At 39.0% G+C, this 27,714-nt stretch overlaps 1 protein-coding gene across 1 annotated transcript in view; it reads right to left on the bottom strand.

Annotated features, from left to right (window-relative positions):
- The window catches only part of LOC101674100 (serine/arginine-rich splicing factor SR45-like), a 51,868-nt gene that overhangs the window by 6,672 nt on the left and 17,482 nt on the right, over positions 1-27,714 (bottom strand). Inside the window, exon 4 of the mRNA XM_045074327.1 lies at positions 23,524-23,639. The gene's annotated coding sequence lies outside the window, so the exon portion shown is untranslated. The remainder of the gene's footprint in view (positions 1-23,523; positions 23,640-27,714) is intronic.

Genomic DNA, 27,714 nt, shown 5'->3' with positions numbered 1-27,714 from the left:
GGTCTTGAGATCAAGCTCTGGATCAGGTTCCATGCTCAGCTCGGAGTCTGCTTGAGTCTCTCTCTTTCCTTCTGCCCCGAACCCTGCTCACACTCCTGCTCTCTCTTCCTGTCTCTCAAATAAAATAAATAAATAAAATCTTTTTTTTTAAGTTACAATTTTAAATAGGAAGCCTGCTTGTAAAATGCAAGCTTATTTAACTTTCATATGTTCATCTTTTGAATTAATTCTCAAGAGTTAATAATTATCATAAATTCCTTAAGAAAAGACTAAAAACAAGACATTTAAAGTAACAGTATTATAGATGGCTGAAATTGTTAGAGAATTCCATAGTTAGACTGTAAAAACCACCTAATCTGAATCCAAAATATTAGACATGGCAAAACTGACACTCCACGTGGCCAGATCATAAACTAGCAAGACTTTAGAGTGCTATTTGTCCAAAGTCACATAGTTAATTACAGACACAACCAGAACAGGTAGCTTAATCTATTTCTTATTCCTATGCTCTTCCTAAGAAGTCAACTCAAAACAAAGAAGAAACTCTTCTGAAATAATAAATCCAACTAGGAGAGAAATCTGATTTGTTTGAAGATATTTACTATTCACCACACTCATCCTATAAAGAGCCTATTGCAGAAAGCAATGCACCTCTGTATCTGTAGAAGAGTAAGAATCTAGCTTGTGGACTGAACTCAAGGGCAAAAGAGCAACCCTGGTTGGGGAAGGCAAAATAAGCCCTTTGGCAACTGGCCCTATTGCTCTAGCAGCTAGGAGGAAGGTAAGGAAGTGAGTCAACATGGGGATATAAGTTGGTTAGCCTAAGATTTCATTCTTACCCTGCAATAAACAAGCCAACATTGAGAAAGCTGTTTTTATCCCTGATGGGCTATCCCATGGGTGTTGTTGGTGCAACAGTAATAGAATTGAAAGTAATTCTGTGCTTTGCCTACTCTCCTTTCCATTCTTGTTTCAAAAAATACTCACAAATATACACATTCCTTTCCATGGAATGAAGTGAAGTGAAAATTGTCCATTATACACAAAGGAACAGAAACTTCAGAAGGGGAAGTGAGCTGGCCCAGCCACCTTGTGAGTCAGTGGTGGAAGAGACAGCGTTCTACGCTGTGGCTTAGCCACTGACCATATCCCTCCTCTGCGCTCAGTAAGCAAACCCAAAGAGACACAGAAGATCTGGGTCTGGACTGGCCCAAGGAAGGGGGTGATGAACAAAAGAGCTTATATTCTGGCCATGAGGAACCCATATGGCACATCCAGGGAATGTAAATCAAAAAACCTCAGACTTCAAACTTCTGCAGAGTAAGTATGCCAAGGCTCTCCCTCTTAGACGCATTTGTATTCTACAGGACAATATCTGGGCTACTTGCCTTTTTGTTCCTTTTTATAAAAAAAAGTTCTGAATAAAAGTACCTTTAAAAATGTCTCCTTTGGATATTTTTTCAAAATAAATATGGTTTAAGGTTGCTTTCTGGAACTCTATTTACTTCCTTCTTCTATTCAGTTTAAGATCACTCTGGGGAGAGGAAATATGATTTAGTAGGAAACTTCTGTTGAAAAAGAGAACTACTAACATTATCTTTGAAAAATCAAAGGGTGCAATAATATACATTCCCAAAACCAGGTCCTTTGATGGAAAGTTCCTGGTTCTGTCTTCTGGGAAATAAGATTCCTTAAGCAAGTAACCTGAATTCTACTGCATTATTCTCCCATGTGATATAATTTTGCTTATTTTCTAGGCCATTTTTGGAAAAGTCCTTCCAAATTTTACCCACACTTTAAGGTTAAGCTCACATGCCATCTCTTCTCTGAAATTTCCTTGATTATTCCTCCCAAAGTGCATCCTGTGCCTAAATTCGTCCACTAGACTGAAATGTCCTTAAAGCCAGAATTTGATTCTATATTATTCAATCCTCTCCTCTCTCTGTAGTATCTAGCATGTGCTTTTGCACAAAAATGGTGAAACCTAGAAGGAAAAGGTTATTTGGCTACCACACTGAAGAGAATGTTTCTCAAAGATTAAAACTATGTGAGGGGAATATGTAAATATGCCTCAAAAGGCTACTACCAAAATGGGTATTTAAGTATATTCCATTTCATGATAGGAGTTCATGCAGAGAATAGATGATGACTCGTGAGAGACGCTGTAGAGGAGTCCTTAGAGCAGATGGGGAGGTAGATCAGATGACCTTTAAAGCCCTTCCAACCATAGATTTCAAAATGATTTTTAAAAGGTTTTAAAAGGTTTCCCTCAACTGAATACTCCTGTTTAACTCTTGCTTCCATGGACACAGAGCAGGCAACTCTTTAAGATTTTCCAAAGAGCCTTATTAAAACACCACAGTGTACAGCTCCTAAGGATGCACTCAGGAGCCTCCAGCTCTGCCATAATCCCAGCCTCCTTTCCCTTGGTCATCACAGAGGCCCAGGATTCAGCAAGTCCACAGAGCAGTTGGAAGCTAGGACTCCCTAACCCTCAACCTCAGACTGAGGAATTCAACTTTATGTGCCACTTTCATCCTCACTGGCTCTGTGTGATTGACCTCTGCAAGCCTAAGTCAGATTCAGAAGAGTGTGTGAGAACGATTATCCCAATATTTACTTTCTTTTCTATCTCATCAGTCAGGAATATTGAAGGGACTTTTGGTTATCACCATTCTTGTCCAGTAAGAAGTGCCAGGTTAACGGCACAGAGGAAAGGTATCACTGCTCCTCGAATATGCCACACTTCCTAATGATCAGTGCTCCTTAAGGTAGCGTCGCTGCCCAGAGCACACGTGCAAAACACTGCTGAAAGGGACTATGCCCAACACTATGGAGGAAGGGGCATTTCAGGCATCAGTAGGGTTTGGAGATTTAGTTAGCAAGAGTACTTCTTTGCTGTCTGTCCGTCTGTCTATCTATCTATCTATGTTCTAATCAAAGCATATATCACAATAATGCTAGTCCCTATGTGTTGCAAATGCAAATGTATATGATACAAGTGGTCGAAGGGATGCAGGTTAATCAGGACCCAATAGCAATGTTATAATACAGGAATCTGTTCCTTTATCTTTCTCTATCTATTCTTTCTAATTTTTTTACTACTTTGAAAGAAAAAACTGATAAAACAAAATATACCATAATACACCTGTCACACGTTTCTTTTACCAATCTACTTCACAACAAAAATCTTTTTGTGAGATTAACACCATTTTCCCAGCTAGAGATTATTCTTGCCGATATAAGAATAAACACCTATATATTAAATTTGGAAGCACCATTATCACAAATTACTTAAGGTCACTTTAGCTAATTGAAAAATAAGTTCTCCGTTTAAAAATGATCTCTCAGGATGCCTGGGTGGCAAAGTCAGTTAAGTGTCTGCCTTCAGCTCAGGTCATGATCCCAAGGTCCAGGGGTCAAGTCCCATATCAGGTTCCCTGCTTGGCGGAAGCCTGCTTCTCCCTCTGCCTGCTGCTCCCCCTGCTTGTGCGTTCTCTCTCTCTCTCTCAAATAAATAAATAACCTTTTTAAAAATTCAAAAATTAAAAAAAAATACTGGGCAAGCAATGTTATACCCAGCTTAAAAAAAAAAAAAAAAAAAAAAATAAAATGATCTCTCGTGTTTTTAAGAGCTTCTTCGCCCTCACTGGGAAATGGAATCTGTCTTGGTATCTGTGGAAGTAGCAACAGTGCAAAGCAATCAAACCACCCCCTATGGTAAACAACGCAACAAATGAGAGCAAGCCCATTATTGCTTCTAAAAAGACTTCTTCCGTTATGTCACTGTCAAGTGCGCAAGATATTATGTTGATGCATTGCTTATATATAAATATATGAAAAAGCATATCCTAAAAGGGTTGTAATGAATATAGCAAAAAGGCTCAAACCCATTCTAGGACTAAATATGTATGTATGTATGCATGTATATAAGCATTCATTCATTCTTTCTTTCTTTCTTTCATTTATTATTTATTTTCTATATATTTCCAAACCCTCCCTGATCCTTGTAAATATCAGCGTTAGCCTTCTATAGCCTAGCACATGCCGGCTGTTTATTAAATAGTTGCTAGGGTGAATTAAATCAAATACCTACCAAATCTGGTTAATAAACACTACAAATTCACTCTTATCCTGAGCAAAAAAAAGAAAGAAGTCAGGCATCTCACCTCAGCTGCTATAAACCTGACGAGTTTATTCTGAGACAAGCGACCAGAATCAGATGAATTCTAAGACCCTCAATAATTCATTGCAAGGCTAGAAAGGAAAATTCCCATCCCTTCATTTTCCTGCTGAAAATCACTGACCAGGGCATGGAAAAATCCCAAACTCAGCACCTCTGCTTTCTTTAACCAGCCCTGCTGGCGTCCTGGCAGACCAATTTGGAAACCATGATTAATTCGCTGGTAAACAGAAAATGGGCTCTAGAGCCAAGAGAAGCCAAACCTAAGTCACTCTCTGGAGACTCTACCCTTAGCCAATTTAACTCTACCTCCTCCTCCAGGAGCTGGCTAACTCGCCTGGCGATTTTCAGCAAACAGAAAGGCCTTTCCTTGGTGACAGAGAGCCCCAAGAAGCAGAGGCTGAGCATCGCTGTGAGTGACCACAAGCTGGTGTAACCCACATGTAAGCAGGGGCTACCATGTCCTATATGGTTCAGGGGAAATTGGCTGGAGCCCCCAGCTCCATGAAATGGAAAACTCGGTATCCTTCCCACTTTCTGCAGGGACTGGAGGAAGGAGGACAATGTACCTACATTTGTCTTTGTCACCACTGGTTCCAACTTAATTTGGTCAGCCAACCACTTTGGAACTGCATGAGAGCTACATCGCTGTTGCCTCATGCTAGACGTAACCCTGCTGCCTTCACACACACTGTATGTGCCTTCCTAAGGATCACCAACTCAAGGCTCTGGGTACAAATTTTTTTTTAAGATTTTATTTATTTATTTACAGAGAGAGAGAGAGAGAATAAGCAGGGCGAGTGTGAGAGGGAGAAGCAGACTCCCTGCTGAACAGGGAGCCTGACACAGGGCTTGATCCCCAGAACCTGGGATCATGACCTGAGTCAAAAGCAGTCGTTAACTGACTGAGCCACTCAGGCGTCCCTGGGTATAACTTTTTATGGAGGATTCAAGGCAATGGCGTAGAATTGCATGGAAGCACCAAAAATAATTTAAAAGTAAAAATTAAATAGCCCTGTTCTTTTTTCCTTTTTTAGCCCTGTTCTTGAGAGTCCTTCAACCGCCCTAGCCCCAAGGGTCTTACCTGTTGTACTTTTCCCTCAGGCTCTGCCCTCCCCTGCTCTTACCTTCCCTTCTCTACTTCCTCCCTTCCCCTCTGGCTCCTGCTAACCCCTTCTCCTAAATTCTGTCGCTTTATTAGGTAAGTGTTACTTTGATTTCCCTATTTGCAGACTATGTCTTCACCTTGCATCCTGAAAACATTTTCCTAAGAGGAACTTAATGACCTGGTATGCAAATACATTGACACACACCTACAGACATGGATGAGCACGTACACACACACACACACACACACACACACACCTGTGATCCTCAGAAAACCCAGGAGAAGAGCTGTAAGTTCCGAGGAGCTATGTCCATAGGACTAGAACAGGAGACTTGAACAGAAAGAGAGAGGTTTTTAAGTTGTATTTTAATGTTTAGATATGAGTACGGCTTTTTCCTTACTTTTCTAGGGTGCAGTGCTCACTGGAAATATTAAAAAGATTCTCAGCTGCTGTGTAACTCTGAAGCCAGGTGGGCACCACGAAGCCTAGCTCCCATTACTCAGCACACACACTTTGTTCTTCTGACAGATCACATTATCACCTTCCCCAGGTCCACATGCTGCTTCAGCCTGTACACTTCTTCCCATTCAATCTCACCCCTGCCACACACACACACACAAACACACACACGCACACACACATATACACACACACAAACACATAGGTCTGGTGCCTCTCAGAATGCTTTTCCACATTTCACCCCTCTGGATCAGATCCATTCTTCAAGGTTTTCTGCATAAAGTCTCCCAGATTGCAGCCTTTGATTTTATTCTTTCTCTGACTATTCACTCTATTTACATAGGTATTCCTCCCTCATAACATGCATTCTCTGAGAGCAAGCACCATGTCCCCTGTTTTCTACAAAGGACCCCACACCAACTAGCATGGTTCTAGACATGCAACAGATGTTCGCAAATGCCTGTCGGGTGGAATGAAACAGGCCACAAGAACCATAGTGTAATTAGCCACGCATAATTACCACAAATATTAATACACCTTCTTGAGGGTAGCTAAGGAAACAGCATTGTATAGATTTTGGTTGTTTCTAATTTCAAAGCTAATAGCTACCTTTTTTGTGACCTTGGGCCAGTCATTCAACTTTTATGGGCATCACTATTTCCTATTTGTACAATAAGAAAAATAAAAATACCTGCTCTGCACAGCTCACTAGTAGTTGCAATGAGTAAGTGCGAATACAGGAGTCCCCCCTTCTCTGCAGGGGACACATTCTAAGACCCCCAAGTGGATGCCTGAAACCAGGGAAAATACCAAATCTTATATAGGATATGTTTTCCTATACCTAGTCACACCTATGGTGAAGTTTAATTTATGAATTAGGCACAGTGAGAGATTAACAGTAATAATAATAAAATAGAACCATTATAATAATAAATGTAATAAAAGTTATGTAAGGTGCTCTCTCTTAAAATATCTTATTGCACTGTCCTCACCGTTTTTGTGATGACAGGAGATGATAAAATGCCTATGGGATGAGAGGAAGCGAAAAGACGTGAATGACCCAGGCGTTGTGATGTAAAGTTAAGCTACCATTGACCTTCCAATGATTCGTGGGGAGGAGGATCATCTGCTTCCTGACCGCGATTGGCAGTGGGCAACGAAACTGTGGAAGCGAAAACGGTGGATAAGGGGAGATTACTATATGTGTGTGTGTGTGTATCTGAGAAGCACTAGGCACAAGAGAAATGTTATTACAAGTATTACGATGTTCCAGGTATTTTATTTTATTTTAAAGATTTACTTACTTATTTATTTGATATAGAGAGAGAGACAGCGAGAGAGGGAACACAGGCGGGGTGGGGGGAGTGGGACAGGGAAAAGCAGGCACACACCACCGTCCCCGCACCGAGCGGGAGCCTGATGCAGGGCTCGATCCCAGGACCCTGGGACCATGACCTGAGCGGAAGGCAGATGCCCAATGACTGAGCCATCCAGGTGCCCCCTGGTCCATGTATTCTAAAAAAGCTTGAGTATTTTACCAAGTAGCATAATTAGAGACAGAAACACATCTTCTCACATTTATTCTGAAGCATTTTCCTTAAATAAATGTCGCTATTATTTTTCAAGAACATTTTCTTATCCATAAAGAAACTTTATTACAGCTCTGTAACTCATGCAAATCTTACCTATAAGCAAAATGTCTCCTGTTTGCATTTTTTTTTTTAACCTAACAGGATTTGTTTCCTTTCCCTGCAGGATTAGCCATCATAGGAAATCAAGGTGTATAAAGGCAATCTTTGATGCCAACATTATGAAAATTATTACACTTTAACACTCAATAGCAAACTGTGTTAGGAAAATGTTTTAGATGTGGCAAATTTCACTAAATACAAAAGAATAACTATTTTTAGAATTTGAAAGTAATAGCAAGTACATTTTCTTATTATAAGAATCTAGTGAATTTTTAAGTACTTTATCCTACAGTTCTTCTTATTTTGGTGTGTATTAGTTCCTGTGGCTGCTGGTTAATAAACTACCACAACTTGGTAGCCTAAAACAATAGAAATTTGTTGTCTCACTGTTCTAGACCCCAAAAGTTTGAAATCCATTTCATCAAGTGGAAATCAAAGTGTCTGCAAGGCCACCCTGCACTCTCCCATTCCTTGCCTGAGGGAGGGTCCATTCCTTGCCTCTGCCAGCTTCTGTGTAGTAGATGTGGACATTCCTTCCCTCCTGGCTGCTTCTCTGCCTCCCGGGCACAGGACCTCCTTCTCTTCTGTATAATCTACCTGTCTCTCTCTCATGAGGACACTTGTGAGGGCATTTAGGGTCTCCCCCAGATAATCCAGGGTAATCTCTTATCTCAAGATTTGTAATCCCATCTGCAAAGACCCTTTTTCCAAATAAGGTAAAGTTTACAGGTCCCAGGGATTAGAACATGGATCTTTTGGGGTTTTATTTTCAGCCTAGTATACAGAAGTTCTCAAATTCAGCACTTATCAGAATCATCTGGAAGGCTTATTAAAACACATATTGCTCGGGGGGCTGGGAGGTCGGGGTACCAGATGGTGGGTATTATAGAGGGCACGGAGTGCATGGAACACTGGGTGTGGTGAAAAAATAATGAATACTGTTTTTCTGAAAATAAATCAATTTAATAAAAAAAAAAAAACACATATTGCTGAAGCCCACTCCAAAAGTTTCTGTTCAGTAAGTGGGAGATGGGGCCTCAGATTTTGAATTATTTGCAAACTCCTGGGTGATGCTGCTGCTGGTCCCAAGTTCACACTCTGAGAACCACTTGCTTACATCATCCAGTACTTTAAAAATTATCTTGTTTTATTTTCCCACTTCAAGCTCTAGGTCATTGACTTTTTGTAGGCCTTTTCTAACATCAGACGTGCTGACGATAACAGCACGGCTGACACCTGTTTCTCCATGCTTTCTTCTCACTATGAGAGCTCTGCAGGAAGACATATCCAGAGATCACATTTTTTCCCTCCACGGACCCATTTGGTGTTCCCATTGGTTTCAGTGAGAGACAGCATAGGATTTATTAGCACACATTCCGTAAGTCAGAAGCCAAGGGCCACCCCAGTATGACTTTAAATCATTCCTCCAGCTTGCAGATGGATTCCCTGCAGGTCCCCAAACACTCTGCACACCTCCTCCAAAGAGGAGACTTCCGCATGTAGCTTCAGCTAGAAGTACCTGCTCATCACCTGTCCAAAATTCCAACTATGCTTATCAAACTTGATGCTCCATGAAGTCCAAACCAAAGGCCTTGTTCAAATCAATAGGGTCTCTCCCTCTGCACAAAACTTTCTGTAGCACTTCATGTGCTTCTGCTGATTAACAGTATTCTCCTTTGAATCATGATTACATATGCATTTTTTAATCTCTCTGTGTATTATAAACTTTTTAAGAATAAAGTCTATTTCTGTTCTTTTTATTTTGTGGCACCTAGCACAGTGATAAATGTCTGTAAAATTAGCAACAGAATTTTCTTGCTGTTTAGCACTTCATATCTGCTCCAATTTCGTTGTAGTGAAATGGTGCACAGGTGCAGCCACTGTCTTTTGCTTTGGGAACCCTGCACTACACTTCTTTGGGGGAAATGCTCCAACCTCACCCCAACTATGTGGTTCTGATGAAGACTGCTAATCACAGTACCCTCTCATATATCCCTCTCATATAACCCATACTTCTTCCCTACCTTTCCCACATACGTGAGCACCTTTCTCAGAATTTTTTAACTAAGGTCTAAAGAAATGAGGCTTTTCCTCTTAGGTAGAGAAGTCAGGGCTACGTTAGCCCTGTGAGGAAAACAGGCTTGAGAGAATGAGGTTGGCATACAAAGGGATATAAGGATGAATAGAAGGCAAGTGTGAGTCCTTATGCCATCAAATTCCCAGGCTTTGTGGTTCCTGCTTCCTGGCAGTTTCATTATATGAGCTAATATGGTCACCATTTTGTTTACTCTGGTTCAAGTTAGATTCTGTCACTTGTAGTCCAGAGTCCTGGCTACTGTGAAAAGTAGGACTCATAATGCTTTCACAATTCCTTTTTTATTCCCCAAAGATTTTATTTATTTATTTAACAGACAGAGATCACAAGTAGGCAGAGAGGCAGGCAGAGAGAGAGAGGAAGGGAAGCAGGCTCCCTGCCGAGCAGAGAGCCTGATGCGGGGCTCGATCCCAGAACCCTGGGATCACGACCCGAGCTGAAGGCAGAGGCTTTAACCCACTGAGCCACCCAGACGCCCCTCCTTTTACAATTCTTGTGAGAAAAGCAGCACTTCCATTGTCCTGATAAGAGTCTCTAACTCCCTATGTATATTACATCATGCACTGACCTTGAACCTATTAAGGTATAATGGAAAATTATATATAAGTAATTGTCATGAATCCAAGGCAGTAGAATAATAAAAACAGAAAAGTCCAACTCTTTCCCTTCACAAAAAATTTTCACAGGAATCCTGGTGAGGGAGGCCAATATTGTCAGTTTCACATCTGATCATTTTAAAAGATAAAAGCCAGAGAGGTCCAATAGTCTGATTCTCTCTTTAGAGATGCTTAGATCTAAAGAAAGGGAAGATATGTAAACAAATTAAAAATAAAGTATCAGAGTACTGTGCTAGAAGTATGAACATTGCTCACCATGGGGCACAAAGGAGTGGGTATTTCGACTTAGAGGCACTGGAGAGAAAGGACTGACAACTTTATGGAGGTAGCAACACTTGAATCCAATTCCTCAGGGCAAAGCCTGCCTTACATCAAACTTGTTCTCACTAGACTTTTACTCTTTCACATGAAAGGCATTCATCACTCAGTCAACAAGCATTTATGTACCTATACATGTGAGGTGCAAGTTATGTAAGACAAGGATCCTTCTCTCAAGAAGCTCTTGGTTTAGGGCAACCTGGGTGGCTCCGTCAGTTAAGCATCTGCCTTCAGCTCGGGCCCTGATCCCAGGGTCCAGAGATCAAGTTCCACATCGTGCTCCCTGCTCAGCAGGGAGTCTGCTTCTCCCTTTGCCCTTTCACCCTGATTGTGCTCTCTCTCTAAAAAATAAATAAGATCTTAAACAAAGAAACGAACAAAAAACCTTGTGGTTTAGATGCAGAAAATCTCAACTTTTAAAGTACAACATGATTTGAAGATAAAATGGTATGACGCCTAGGATTTTCTTCCCCCCAGATGGATGGGTGATGGGAAGACGGTGGAGGAGCTGATGAAACCGAGCGCGCCGTGGGATGACAATTGTTGCAATGAGGTGTGGTGGCTTCGCCATGTGTCAGCTTGGCTACACGGAATCTCACTTCCCAGAGCTCTCTTCCCTCTATCTTTCTGGTTAGGGTGGTCCACCGGAGCCATTCTTGTGTGGAATTTGGGGAATGGAAGTAAAGCTGCAGCTACTTTTATAGCCATACATTATCTGCTCATTCACCAGCCTGATGAGACCATGGACAGCCTACATCGGTTCCACCTACTCTTGGAACTCTCTTCAGCTTCTCCAACTCCAGGGCAAGGTGTGTGCCTCTAGCTCTTTGATGAAGGGACCCAAGTTCAGCAGGACACCCACGCGACTAAGGTCAGAGGCAAGATGAGTTTCAGTCTGTCCTCCAAGTTCCCAGCTCTGGCTTGTTCTTGCGCTCCCCCACTTTGTACCCAGCTTCCCTTCCTGATTGCCTGTCCCGGCACTTCAAATCCCAGCAGCAGAGGCAAGGACGAGGACAACAGCCTTCCAGACACTATGGAATCAGTCCCACCGTGGCAAGATCGTACAAGCGTACACACACATATAATGTATACAGGTATCCCTACTTTTGAAAGTTCACGTTATGCCACTCTGCTTTGACGGAAGACCTACATTAGTACCTGTTTTGGTTAACCAAGTAAAATCCCAAGAGGATTTTCCCTCTTACTAAGAAAAGGCAAAAAGCAAATATAATGTTCAGGGTTTGTCTGGCAGTGAGCGGTCCCAGAGACAGTGCGTGCCCCAGGCAGCGAGAGTGGCACCGCCAAGTTCCTGCCCTGGGGACGACACTCAGCAACTCATCAAGCCGCCATAGCTTTGAACTGTGTCTGTGAGCATCTGTGATTTATCTTGATTTATTTTGGGCATCCTTTGGCAAGATGTGGCTAAAGGTATTAGAAAAACCTGAGAGGGGTTACTTTTTTCAGTCTGGGAACACTCAAAAAATTTTCTATATAAATGAATGGTAATTGCTTTTTTGCTTTACACCATTTTGGCTTGTGAATGGTTTCAGAGGACTTGTGAATGGTTTCAGAGGAATGCTCCACTTTTTTTTTTTTAAAGATTTTACTTATTTATTTGACAGACAGAGATCACAAGGAGGCAGAGAGGCAGGCAAAGAGAGAGAGGGGGAAGCAGACTCCCTGCTGAGCAGAGAGCCCGATGCGGGACTCGATCCCAGGACCCTGAGATCATGACCTGAGCCCAAGGCAGAGGCTTTAACCCTCTGAGACACCCAGGCGCCCCAGAATGCTCTACTTTTGAATAGCTAGGGAAACCTATATTTAGACACACACACACATCTGGGTGGTTCTGCTTTATTTATTGAACTCTGATATACTGTGTAATTGGTACATTGAGTTCATGATCTTAATCTCAATTTTTTTGATACATTTGAAAATTTCCCCCTTAGTATTTTTTTTTTTGGTGCTAAAACAATATTCTAATGTTTAATACTGCTATCCATGCATTTTCTTAATCTCACAAAACAAACTGAGGGGTGCTGGGGGGAGGGGGTTTGGGAGAAGGGGGTGGGATTATGGACATTGGGGAGGGTATGTGCTTTGGTGAGTGCTGTGAAGTGTGTAAACCTGGTGATTCACAGACCTGTACCCCTGGGGATAAAAATATATGTTTATAAAAAATTAAAAATTAATTTAAAAAAAAGACATTCCCCCTTAGTATTTTAAGGGGGGCAATAGAATATATTTCTCCCTATGGAAGAATTTGGTGATAGAGGGCATACAATATGCTGTAGAAGCACCTGAACATAGCCATCTCAGGCATGGAGGATAGAAAAGGGTTCTTTTCACTGGCCAATCTCCCTCTTTGCTTCACCAGATCCCCCTTTATGTTCTTCCCCCACAAATGCAGGTCAGCTTAATCCCCCAGATCCCTCTCTCTAAACATCCACTCTCAAATTTCAACTAGCCTGCCTGTGGCATAATTCTAAATTCTCCATAAAGATCTCAGTCCTCTTACTGGATTTCCAGACTCTCATTTCCAACTCCATGCTCCATGTCTCCATAGTCAAAGCCAACCAACTAACATTACCTTTCAAAAGTAAAAGCTAATCCTTCTGAATTCCAGTTTCTCTTGGTCATTTATTTCCGGTTTCTAAATACTAAATCCAGAGTTGTCTAATACACCAACTCTTTTCTATACAGTCTTTGTCTATAACCTGCCAATGTACTTCCACTGACCTTCTACTCTAGGACATTAAAATGGTCTCTCTTCTCACTATCTCACCCATCCGATCACTCCTTCATTCATTCAACAATGGTTTCCTAAGTACCTACAACATAGACAATCTTGAGACAAAGGGAAGAAATACATCCTTACTCTGTATCATTGCTTTAAAACTTTCAGTGTGTCTATTTACTTAGAGAATAAAACCCATGCTCTTGAACTTTAAGACCATCTACAATCTTTCTCTGTCTCTGGGAGATGTGACTGCTCCTGGTGACCAAATTGCCAAAGATGCTTTGGGGAGGACTGTTTCCAGAAGAAGAGCTTCCCTGGAGATGAGGCTGGGAGAATGTTTGTCTTCCTACACAGTCTGAGTCTGGCTGAGAGTTAAGAGAACACAGTTTTTAATTTCTTCCTATGTTAAAAAAAAAACTGATTACACAAATGTGTTTTTTTTCTAATTTCAAAAATACCAAGAAGCAAAAAGAATACAACAACAATGACCTATCATACCACCACCCAGAAATAACAAGTTTTTTTGTATTCTGGTGAGCCTTCTTCAAGAATATTTACAGCTTTTTAATTTATAAATCTTTATAAAAATGTAAACCTTTAATTTGGATGGCACTGTACATACTGTTTCCTACTCTGTATATATTTCATTTAACAATTTGTTGTGAGCAAATTTCCATGTCAATAAATATATTTCTCATCTATCATTTTTTTCTCATCTATCATTTTTAAAGCTGGTATGTTATTCTATTGTACGGACATAACAATTTATGCACACACTTTCTTTTTTGGGTACATCTAAGTTATTCTTTTTTTTTTTTACAACAAAACATTTTGCACTAAATATCCTTATAGATGAATCTTTTCCTGCATCTTCAATGTTCTCCTTAGGATAAACTCCTAAAAGTAGAATTTCTGGATCACAGGGAATATATTTTTTTAAGGGTTTTGATATAAGACTATGTCTTTTTCTAAGGACCATTTGAAACATTTATATAGAATTTCAGGAACATACCAATGATATGAGGAGTCTGAAAGTGGCAGAACTATACCTAATATATCTTTAATCACTTGCTCTCTAAGGATATTAGAACTCTGGGGTGCCAATAGGTTAATTAATTCTTTGGTACAATGTGTATTATCCTAATAGTTTGAAAGACAACAGTTTATGTGTAGATAACACACTCTGTAGGAATTTTACACATCATTTTATAATATTACTTTAATTTCCTCCAGGGCTTGTTTCTTTGAGTAGAAAAGTTGTTATTGTTATTATTTTTTTTTAATAAGTAGACATTTTCTATTTTAGCACAATAAGATAGTAATAAGTTTGTGATGAGATGATATGGAAGGAAACCTCCACTCTACCCTATAGTAAGTTCTAAAAGAACAGAACTTACCCACCAACTAAGAGCTATGTATCTCAGCTCTTCACTGCTAGGTATGGCCATGTGCCTAGGTCCTGGTCAATGATACCTAAGCTAAAGGATATGTGCCCTCCCCTTTGCCTTTCCCACTGGTTGGAATGCAGATACGGCAGTTGCACAGGCAGCCATATTAGACCACAAGATGGAAACTTCATGTTGAAGATGATGGAGCAACTAAATAGAAAAACACTAGTACCTTGCACCATAAAACTGCCAATCAGCCCTAGTCTACCCAAGCTTGGCTATTTTGTGAGAAAGAAACAAATTTCTACTCTGTTTGAGACCATTATTTCGACCTTTGTTTTAGGGATTGAATTGGTATCCTAACACATAGGGATAATTTGGGGAGCTCGACTATTTATGTTCAATGGTAATTATGGAAATAATCCAATTGACAGATCAAATTGTAATAGAGGCCTTTTTGGGTGGAGGAACAAGGAAACAAGTAAGCCAAGTAAGTGGAAGCCAAAATATTTTACCAAGTAAGTGGAAGCCAAAATATTTTACCCGAGAAATATGTGCCAACTCTTTCACCATCTAAGGAGCTTTTTCTTTGAATCAAAAATCCAGTTATGCAAAGGTATTATTTGGCATATTGCCTCTTGGTTTGCTTCTACCTTGCATAAAAAGTTACACTCAATAACTTTGGTTTAATTTTATTCTTGAATTAATTAATTCTTGTTTTAATTTCTGTGATTCTACAGATTTTTTCAATGTCCTTGATATTTGGCAATAGTATAAAGTTAAATAAGGTTTCAAATCATAAAAATTAATGACTTAAATTGTATACAAAAATATACAAACAATACTGTTTATAAATTCTAACTAAACTTACATATTACCTCTCTAAAATGACCTAGATACCACCTAGATACAACTCAATGATAATTTTATAGTACCTAGTAAGTATATAAAGTTGATGATTTTTATATCACTTTAGAGGTAAGGAACATCAGGAGACATAAGCAATTAGGTCATAGATGAGTTGATCTGTAGACCCTGGAGACTTACTGTAAGTCCTACACAACATTTTTCCATGTTTATAGCCATATATACATCTCCAACACTCATTTCTAATAGCACCCAGATTTACTTTTGGGGAAGAGAAGTCTCCTGAGTAGTGTTCAGTCCTATAAATCCAGTTGCATACCTTTATGGAAGTTGAAAACACCAGATCCTTCCTGGTCCCCCACTGACCCCAGCCAAAGAGCAGGCATATAAGGAATTAGCCAGCAGGTGCTCTCCCCTGAACTTTTGAAATATTAAGTAAGACAGAAGGAAATAGCAACTGCCACAAGAAGTATTCTGAAGTACCTGAAATTCCAGGACATTTCTAAGCCTTATTCCTCAATAATCCTATCAATCCTGAGCTCACCATCAATACCACCAAATCCTTTCATTCCAATCAATATTCTTTAGCTTTAGAGTCAGTGTTTGCTAGCAGCAGACAAGGGAATCTTGCCACCATATAATCTCTTACCACCATAGGACATGAGCTCTCTTTTCCTAGTGAATAATCTAGGCAAAAAAACTAAATGAAGGAAGAAGGAGCAGGAGCACCTGGGTGGCTCACTTGGTTAAGTGTCTGCCTTCAGTTTAGGTCATGATCCCAGGACCCTGGGATCAAGCCCCCACATTGGGCTCCTTGCTCATTGGGAGCCTGCTTTTCCCTCTGCCCCTCCCCTCTGCTCATGCTCTCTCTCTCTCTCTCCCTGGATTGCTCTCTCTCCCCCTCCCAAATAAATAAAGAAAGAAAAGAAAAGAAAGAAAAAGAGGAAATACATATAAAATCATGCTGAAAGTTTTATAAGGGTATAAACATATTTTTTGTTGGCTACAGCTTGAGTATTCAGTATATATTTTAGTTTTCTTCCTTTTTAAGATTAAACATTTCCTGTTTGAAATATTAAACATATACATCAAAACTCAGGTAATATTTTTATCCTTGAATTATTCCTTTTTTATACGCTAATTTACATCTTGTGAATCAATCTGTGTTCTTTAAAAATAATTAGTAAATATCATGATACAGCTTCCATCTCGTGTATTTTCCACACAAGGAACCATAAACTAAGTTGGGAGTTAACTTAATTGTTAAAACCAGTAACTCAGCACTCCTAATGGACAGAATTATTTGCCTCTTATTTGCACGACTTTCCATTTTACACATCAACCAAGCAGAAACCACTGGTTGCTAAGCAACAGCTTTCCTCTCAATGACCAGAAATAGAATACATAGAAGGGCAATTTCTAAAATACAATATACATATATATATGAAGTTAAAGAGAAACTCAGCCCCATAGTTTGGCTATTCACCCAGAATGCTTGTCCTGAATATTGAATTCACACTGACAGTGTGTGAATTCCGAGTACATTTGATCATGAATTCTTCAGTAACTATACATCTTGTATTTTCTTCCAGCATCTTTCTTACTACTGAGAAACCATGAAGTAATACAGAAACCAGGTTTTGAAGCGAATTTCCTTAGAAAAATTATTTGTAAACTATACACTTAGAGTTTATTGAACCAAGTCATTGTGCCATCAACATTCCTTTTGTAATACTGCTTTTTTTGGTTAAAACTATATATTTAGGGGTGCCTGGGTGGCTTATTCGGTTAAGTGTCTGACTCTTGATTTTGACTCAGGTCATGATCTCAAGGTTGTGAGATCAAGCCCCCATCTGGCTCCACGCTCAGAGCGTAGTCTGCTAGAGATTCTCTCTCTCTCTCTCCCCCCTCTGTTACTCCCCCACTCATGCTTTTTCTCTCTCCCTCTAAAATAAATAAATAAATCTTTCTTTAAAACACTACGTATTTAGGGGCACCTAAATAGCTCAGTCAGTGAAGCACTGCCTTTGGCTCAGGTCATAATCTCAGGGTCCTGGAATTGAGCCCTCCATTGGGTTCCCTGCTCAGCGGGAAGTCTGCTTCTCCCTCTCCCTCTGCTGCTCCCCCTGCTTGTGCTCTCTCTCCTTCTCTCTGTCTGTCAAATAAATAAATAAAATCTTTTAAAAATATTTAAAAAAAATTAAAACCCCTACATATTTAATGCCCTGGGAGGATTACCAGTGGGAAATAACCATTTGCTGTTTCTTCTATGTATTCTTTATAATGAAAATAATAATTGCTAGTAGTTGCTGGGTGTTTAGGAAATGCTGGGTACTGTTTAAGCTCATTCTATGTACTGTTACATTAGTATTTCCCTTTGACAGATAAGAAAAGGAGCTCAAAAGTTGCATAACTTTCCCAAGGTTACACGTGTAGAAAGCAGTAGAGAGCCAGGATTCTAATTCAGGCAGAGAGACTCCAGGTCTTCACCACTTCACTTATTTGTCCTTGTAAAGGTGGTTCCTGTAATACCTTTTTTTCCTAATTATATTATCTCAGGACACACAGAATTATATCTGGGAGCTCAATTCATTAGCAGCTTTCCACCTACAGCTTCAATCAGTTTCACATCAGTAGGCGTTAAGAGCATAACAAATCTAATAAGTGTATGAGGAGCAACATGTGGGCTGATTTTAGTCAACAGAGAACTGAAATTGTGCCAGTTCAACTGAACCTGAGCTTCATGCTGTGTTTACTCAAAGTAGATTTCTAAGGAATCACTTAAAATAAATACTACTTCTGGGAATTGGTTTTCTTCTCAAATATATACTTAGTAACTTTTAAAAAGATTGACTCAGTAGACCAAATAAATAAATAAAAGCAAAAATAAAAGACATATTATTTTCATTTAGAGAGTACTTGATAATAACTACCTGTTTAAGGTGCAGAAAAAGAATTTGACAAAGTGCAACATCCATTCATGATAAAAACCCTCAACAAATAGATTTAGAAGGAACATAACTCAATATAATATATGAAAAAACCACATCTATGTCATACCCGATGGTGAAAAACTGAGAGCTTTTCTTTAAGGTTAAGAAGAAGACAAGGAAGTCCACTCTCACCACTTTTATTTAACATAATACTGGAGGTCCTAGCCACAGCAATCAGACAAGAAAAAGAAATAAAAGGCATCAGATTGGTAAAGAAGAGACAAAACTTTCACTATTTGCAGATGACATGATACTCTATATAGAAAACCCTAAAAGGGCGCCTGGGTGGCTCATTGGGTTAAAGCCTTCGACTCAGATCATGATCTCAGCATCCTGGGATCCAGCCCCGCATCGAGCCCTGCAATGGGTTCTCTGCTCAGCGGGGAGCCTGCTCCCCTTCCTCTCTCTCTGCCTGCCTCTCTGACTGCTTGTGATCTCTCTGTCATATAAATAAATAAACATCTTTAAAAAATATTTTTTTAAAAAGAAAACTCTAAAGACTCCACCAAAAAAACTACAAGAACTGATAAAGGAATTCAGTAAGGTCGGAGGTTACAAAATCAATATACAGAAATCATTGCATTTGTATAAACTAATAGTGGAGTAGCAGAAAGAGAAATTAAGAAAACAATCCCATTTACAGTTGCACCAGAAATAATAAAATACCTAGGAACAAACTTAGCTGAGGAGGTGAAAGACATGTACTCTGAAAACTATAAAACACTGATGAGAGAAATTGAAGAAGACACAAAGAAATGGAGAGCCATTCCATGCTCATGACTTAGAAGAACATAGTCAAAATGTCCATACTAACTAGAGCAATCTACAGATTTAATACAATCCCTAACAGAACATGAACAACATTACTCAAAGAACTAGAAAAAATAATCCTAAAATTTGTATGAAACCACAAAAGACCCCAAATACCCAGAGGAATCTTGAAAAAGAAGAACATAACTGGAGGTATCACCATCCCAGATTTTGAGATCTACTACAAAGCTGTAGTAATCAAAACAGTGAGGTACTAGCACAGTAATAGACACATAGATCAACAGAACAGAACAGAGCACAGAAACAAACCATGATTATAATGATCAATTAATCTTCAACAAAGGAGGAATACATATAGATAAAAAAAGATAATCTCTTCAACAAATGGTGCTGGGAACACTGGAGAGCTACATGCAAAAGAATGAAACTGGACCACTTTCTTATAAACTCAAAAATAAAAATAAACTCAAAATGCATTAAGGACCCTCACATGAGGCCTGAAAACATGAAAATCATAGAGGAGAACACAGGCAGTAATTTCTCTGACATCAGCCATAGCAAAATTTTTCTAGATATGTCTCCTGAGGCAAGGAAAACAAAAGCACACACAAAATAAACTATTAGGACTACATCAAAATAAAAAGCTTCTGCACAGCAAAGGAAACCACGAACAAAACAAAACAAAATAATCTACTAAATGGAAGAGGATATTTGCAAACATGTGCCACTAAGGGGTTAGTACCCAAAATACATAAAGACTTATACCAAAAAATAAATAATCCAATTTAAAAATGGGCAGAAAACATGAACAAACATTTCTTCAAAGAAGGCATACAGATGGCCAACAGACAGATGAAAAGATGTTCAACATCACTAATCATCAGGGAAATTCAAATCAAAATCAAGCTGAGATGTCATCTCATACCTGTCAGAATTGTTAAAATAAAAAATATAAGAAACAAAAAGTGTTGGTGAAGATGTGGAGAAAAAGAAACACTCCTGTACTGTTTTTGGGAAAGCAAAATGGTGCAGCCATTGTAAAAAAAAAAAAACAGTATGGAGGTTCCTCAAAAAATGAAACATAGCATTACCATATGTTCCAGTAATTCCACTACTGGGTATTTACCCAAAGAATGCAAAAACACTAATTTGAATGGATATAGGCACCCGTATGTTAATTGCAGCATTATTTACAATAGCCAAAGTATGGAAGCAGCCCAAGTGTCCATAGATAGATGAATGGATAAAGAAGATATAGAGAAATAGACAGATACATACATACATACATATAGATACAGATACAGATATAGATATATTTTCCCCAGCCATAAAAAAGGATGAGATCTTGCCATTTCCAACACAGACAGATCTAGAGGGTATAATGCTAAGTGAAATAAGCCAGTCAAAGAAAGACAAATACTGTATGATTTCACTTATATGTGGAATTTAAGAAATAAAGCAAATGAACAAGTTTTTAAAAAGAGACAAACCCCAATACAGACTCTTAGTTATTGAGAACAAAGAGATGGTTACCAGGGGCACCTGGGTGGCTCAGTTGGTTAAGCAACTGTCTTCAGCTCAGGTCATGATCCTGGAGTCCCAGAATCCCACATCAGGCTCCCGGCTCGGCAGGGAGTCTGCTTCTCCCTCTGACCCTCCCCCTTCTCATGCTCCCTCTCTCTCTCACTCTCTCAAATAAATAAATAAGATCTTTAAAAAAAAAAAAAGTACACTTACCAAGATGGGCACAGAGTAATGTATAGAATTACTGAATCACATTTTACACCTGAAACTAATGTAACTGTATATTAACTACACTAGGATTAAAATTTTTAAAAATACAAATAAATAAATAGGTAAATAAAATACTAGTGGCTTGGAAAATAAATAAATATCCTTTCAGAATAATTTCACCCTCTCTTTATTCTGTCATTTGAATTTCTAAAATAGTATATACTGATAGAAAGCGATGTTTTGGTGTATAAGTTTCTCTTTTTCTTCCTCACTTTTGAACCCAATGCAGCAAAGGTGAGTATTTACCAGCAATCAGCAGAAATTATTTTCTCCTTCCATTACTCCCACCTTGAGGAGGTAAATAAGGAATTTAAAGTAAAGAAAAATATAAAAAAGACCAGGAAGGAGCCACTGAAAATTTTGCTTACTAAAACTGATTTAGGGAAAAAAGAAAACCCCAAGTGTATTGTTTGATATTTGTTAAGACTTTTTCTTAATCCATTTATCCATTCACTTGTCCAGTGTGGACACAGGACACTGAAAGCTAGGGACGCAGAAATGAAATGCCCAATCTAATGTTCACCTGCAAGGACAGGACACAGGTACATAAACCTGAAATCATAGCTTAATAGGCAAATGCTATCCTGGAGGTAGGAAGGGCACGGCGGCAGTCCCTGGAGTTGAACGCCTAAGAAACTGGAAGTCCAGAAGGCTTCTGTCCAAGGGTACATGGATCTGGGTCTTGAAGTAGGAGCAGGAATTTGCCAGAAAGGAAAGCAGTTGGATTTCCAGAGTTAGAGTTAATCAGTATGCAAAGTCCCGGCAAGATAAAAGGTCATAGTGTAATAAAAACAGTGAGAACCCTGAACTGCAGATTAGGCTAGGGAGATACGATGGGCCATGTGGTTAAGGATTTTATTTATGGTAGAGAATTTATAAAGAATATGGTTGAGAACTTTATCCTGAGAGCACAAAGACCTGATAGAGCTGCTAGAAGACAAGGAAGCATGTGATAAATATGAATGCTATAAACTATGGCAATATAAAAATAAAAACATAACTGAGGAAAAGTGGGAGGAAAAGAGTAGAACAGTGGATATGTATGCTAATTTCCCCAACTTTCATAGCTCTGAGTCAACAGACACATCTAAACATCAGTCAGAAAATAGAGACCATCTATATTATCCAGTCATTAAAGGCAACCTGTAGAACTGAACATATTATGGGGGTTAAAAATACCAGGAGGCAAAAGATGGTAATTTAGATAGAAGTTTCGATGAGAATTCTTTCCATTCTTTAGAGCAAATAGTCAGTACCTATTGCCAAGAACTGATACATCAAGAATAGAAATTAGCAGTAGAGCTTGCTCCTCTGCAAAAGGAGACTCGGATGGAAAATACTGTGTTGGTTTTAATACCTGGAATTCCCTGTATTTTGTGTCAAATATAAAAGGAGCATAGATGCTCTTTCCTTCTCTTTCATCACTTTCTCCAACAGGCTATTTATTCCTGCATCACCTTTATGATACAGCCTCTTACCTCCTCTCATAGGAGAAAGTCTCCAAAGGGATGTTTATTGCTTTTCTAGGTATAGTCAAGCTTCATTCTTATAATGAGGAAAGTAGTCTTTAGCCCATACACTAATGATAAAATACTGACTCCAAAGACTTCAATGTGCTTAAAGTGATCAGTACTGATATTGCTTCTCTAGATACAGAAAACATAAGGAACAAGAAATGTGAAGACTTTCATCAGAAGTTAATTGAGAAAAGACTGTGAGTCATACCATAGGTGTTAAATTAGCAATTTTTTATTTCTTCACTGTTTCTCATGCATGTTCAAACCTTACTAAAACTGTCTTAATTACTTAAATGGAAAAATGTCACAAGGGTTTTAACACTCCCTTAGGAATAACATCTTTGTGACAAAATTCAAGCTAATTTTTTAAAAACCACATTTGAAAAATGCAACGACCATCTACCAGAAGATTATGCTAAAAAGAGCCCATATCCCTAAAAAAGAAAATGTCCATGTCACCAACCTTCTGACAAAAAGAATGGCACCCAGTATACTATATGGAAAAACAATTTTTTTAAATATTTCTCATGGTAGGGGGGTCATCTACACAAACATCAAGACATAACCAATACGACTTTCCTCTTCTCAGGCAAAAAATTATATACATTTATGAGATTATACTCCATAATACTCAGAAATACAGGGGCTGACTCTGCAAGACATAGACTAGAAACTCAATCCTGACACTACCTGGGTGACTGTAGACAAATCATTTGATCTAAGTCTTGGTTTCCTAACAGTACTTATCCCCAGAGATTGTGATGAGAGTCTACCCAGAAGAATGGATATAAAGTGCTTAGGAGTGAAAAATCACCTTTTGATGATGATGATGATGATGATGATGATGATGATAATAAAATAATACCAGGCTGTCAGGTAACTTAAAATAAACAAAAAATCAGGATTTTGTTTAGTTAGATGATATAGATCCAATAAGGTATACCCAAACAGTATCCTAGGAAAAAAAAACCTAGAACTTACAAGGCAGCTTCTGACATCAGCCAGCCCTTCCATGGCAGCACAATCTTCATTCAGGCCATCTCCTGCTGGAGGTGATTCTTTTCCAAGGAATGGCTTTTCACTGAGAAGCTGTTTTCCTAGGAGCCAGAAAAAATTTGGTTATTGTCTATCTACTGGAGTGAGAAGACTGGTTATGTGATCAAGCCTAACTCCTACAAAACACTTAATAAATCCAAATGGCAAATGCCAAATATTTTCTTCTGACATTTTATCCAAACATGTTGATGGTTTCAATGTCGGGCACTCTTCTCTGGGCAAAGAATGAGGTGGTGAGAGGAGGCACTGAAAATATGCACACATACAGAGAAGAAAAGTAATCTGCAAAGTCAAAAATATTACTGTCTCTATATGGAAAAAGTTTGCTGACCCCTGCTATAGAGCCTAAACACTGACCTTTGAGAACTTAAAGATTTCAAACTCTAGAGGCAGTCAGATCAAAATCTTGGTTCTGCATAACTAATGATGTGACCACATTCTTCTAGTCATGGTTCTGGAACATTGAATAGAAATGGATATTTTCCCTCCTCTGTATTTTTGCTTGAATTATTATAGACGAAATCATTTACTATTAGATAATTGGTTTATTGGATGAAACTGAATTGTCATTTGATCAGAATCATGTGTCATTTGTTCTAACACTGGCATTGCAACTGAGAAGGAACAGAACCTTTCCTGTGGCCAACAGCCCTCTGGCCATGCAGTGTGCAGTGTTACCACCAGCAACAACAAATAATACCCCTAAGCCAGAAGAACAACTTGAAATTTCTGAAAACCAAGTTTTTTCCATGCTTTTGGCATCAAAGATCACTGCTGTGGAATAACTCGAATGGAATGGATATAGACTATTTGTTGTCTTTATCCTACCAAGTGTGACTAGTCCTATAGCTGACCCTTGACCAATGAAGGTTAGGAATGCCAATCCCTGCACAGTGAAAACCCCATGTAAACTTTTGACTCCCCCACCCCCAAATTTAACTACTAATAGCCTACTGTTGATTTAGCCTTACCAATAACATAAACAGTCGATTAATACATTTTGTATGTCACATGCATTATATACTGTATTTTTACAGTTAATCAAACTGAAGAAAAGAAAATGTTATTAAGAAAATCATAAGGTAGAGAAAATACATTTATGGTACTGGACTGTAACTATCAAAAAAAAAATCCACATATACATGGACCCATGTAGTTCAAACCCATGTTGTTTTAGAGTCAACTGTACTTTTCTCTGCAGAAGTGCTGACATGGTGGAGTGTGGGGCCCTGCCCCAAAGCCTGTTGTGTATGTAATGAATGAGCACATTCTACCTTCTGAAACCTGTGGGGGGTGAGGAGGGAGGGGTTGAGGGTGGGACATGAATCCTGAAACCAGCCTGTCTGAAAGGTTTTGAGCAAAGAACTGTGGACCTACACTCCATTTGGTTGTGATAGCAGGTGCCACTACTCTGAAGCCAGTAAACTTCTTTTACCACCATGTTCCCACATAAAATGCTCGTCCAGTATTTGAGTGTTTGCAGACAGTATGGAGTTTTAGTGTTTGCAGACAGCAAAGAAGAAAATATACTGTACTAAGAGTTCCTCTTTTAAGGATTGTGTACAAAGCAGTAATGACCCTGTTAGGAACATTATGAATACAAATGTAACTATTCTTAAAGTGGCACACCCTATTTTCTCTCCACTGTTATCAAACCCAGTTTAAACAATGAATTTAGGGACACCTGGGTGGTTCAGTGGGTTAAGTCTCTGCCTTCAGCTCAGGTCATGATCCCAGGATCTTGGGATCAAGCCCTGAATTAGCCTCTCTGCTCAGCAGGGAGCTTGCTTCCCTCTCTATCTCTTTCTCTCTGCCTGCCTCTCTGCCTACTTGTGATCTCTCTGTCAAATAAATAAATAAAATCTTTTCCAAAAAAAAATCCTTAATTTAAATAAATAAATAAATAATGAATTTAATTCAGGAAACCATTTTTTGAGACTCTGCCATGTGCCAGCCAATAAGGTGGGTACTCTGGTAAATAGAACTGGTATCTTCTCCTCTAAGAAAACAACAATTTGACAGGACACCTGGGTGGCTCGTGTCTTTGGTTGGCTCCGATCATGATCTGGGATCGAGTCCCACATGTGGCTTCTTGCTCAGCTGGGAGCCTGCTTCTCCCTCTGCCTCTGCTGCTCCCCCTGCCCGCATTTTATCTCTCTGTCAAATAAATAATTAAAATCTTAAAAACAAAACAAAACAAAACAAAAAAGATTTTAAATAAGAGATTTAAAGAGAAAAACAATTTGAAAGTGGATATATAAGAGGTATCTATTGACTCGTTCATTTATTCCACAAATAAATTTGTTGAGCACCTACTACAAACTAAACACTAGACTAAGGGCTGGGATTTTAGCAGTGAACAAAAAACCCTATCATCTTAAAATTTACATGCTAGTGGAGAGAGACGTATAATAAGCAACATAAATAAGTAAAATAAATTAATATAAAACAGAGAAAAAATAGAGAATGACAGATTAGGGGACCGCAGAAGGCCTCATTGGCAATGTTTCATTTGAGAAATGAGAGCATGTCAACTAAATGTTGCAGCATGGGAGGTGTTCCAAGTAGAGGGAACAGCAAATGCAAAGGTGCTGGGGCAGGAGGGTACCTGGCCAACCTGGAGGAATAATAATGAAGCCAGTACGTCTAGAGCAGGATAAATAAGGAGAATGGGTAGCAGAAGGTCATAGAAGTCCAGGGATGTGGGAAGAGAGATCATATTGGATAGCATAAGCCACTCCAAGGACTTTGAACATTAGTCTGAATGAAATGAAGAGTCTTTGAAGGATTTTGAACAGCTGAGAGACTAACCAATATTTTTAAATGTTGGTTCTGCTATGAAAGTGTTAAGTGTGGAAGACCATCTAGTAAAGGGATGCACCTAGGTAAAAAGTCAGTGAAGACCTCCTGAACAAATGGCATTTGAGCCTGAAGAATTGGTTTACTGTGGGGAGTTAGCACTAGGGAAAAGGGAGGCGCTCTCTTCTGACAAGAGGACCAGCTGATGAGAGAAAAGAGCAAGCTGGAGGCTTTTAATGCCACAGTGAGCATCTTCTACTTTCTCTTAAGGCTAATTATTGAAAGATTTTAAGCAAGGGAGTGACACAATCTGTTCAATGTTTTATAACAACTGTCAGATTGTTATTTGCAAAATGGAATCAGTAGTCGTTTTTTAAACCACAGGTCATGACTCATCCATTCAGGAGATGACCAAATTGCAACTTTTTAAAAATGAAACAGAATAGAAAACATCATAATGCCCCTCAGGTTTTAAGGGTAAGGATAGTGGCAGGAAACTTTTGATTCTGTGTATACATATATTCATGCATATACGTGTGTGTGTTTGTCATTGTCCAAAGTTTGAAAGTCACTTCATTAAGCAGGAAAGATGTAAAAAGAGGGAAAACAATAGAGGGAATGTGCTGGAATCTTTTAAAGGTATCACTGGTCACCTAGAGAGAGAGAAACAAAGAGGCTTGTGAAAGCTCTTGCAGATCTACCTAAAGGGTTCCAGGGGCAGATGAATGGTCCAGGACAATTCAGCAACTGGATGGACAGATGAAATTGAGATTATGGGTAGGGAAGATAATGAGCTTAGATTTCAACATACTACCTGCAAGCCATCACAGTGGAGATACTTAGTTAAGAGCACATGATAAGACTAGATACTGAGATTTGGAACTGGTCAGCACTGATAGATTAAAAAAAATTGTTAAGGGGCACCTTGGTGGCTCAGTGGGTTAAAGCCTTTGCCTTCGGCTCAGGTCATGATTCCAGGGTTCTGGGATCAAGCCCCACATCGGGCTCTCTGCTCAGTGGGAAGCCTGCTTTCTCCTCTGTCTCTGCCTATTTCTCTGCCTACTTGTGCTCTCTGTCTGTCAAATAAATAAAATCTTTTTAAAAAATTGTTAAAAGTAATGCCATCATATCTTATAGTGATCCCATACAATATCTGGGGACAAAATATACTACATCTTTTGGGACACAATGGTTACCAAAAGAAAAAAAGAAAAAATCATTTTGCTTCTCTGGAATTCAAATTTAACAGAATCTTCTGTATTTTATCTCGTGATTCTAATCACTGTTCAAGTTCCCTGAAAACAGAAGTGGACATAC

Source organism: Mustela putorius, unplaced genomic scaffold (assembly GCF_011764305.1).
Source record: "Mustela putorius furo isolate JIRA1106 unplaced genomic scaffold, ASM1176430v1.1 tig00537335_pilon_pilon_pilon, whole genome shotgun sequence".
Taxonomy (NCBI): domain Eukaryota; kingdom Metazoa; phylum Chordata; class Mammalia; order Carnivora; family Mustelidae; genus Mustela; species Mustela putorius.
The sequence above is the reverse complement of the archived record's forward strand: the minus strand, read 5'-3'. Positions and strand labels throughout refer to the sequence as shown.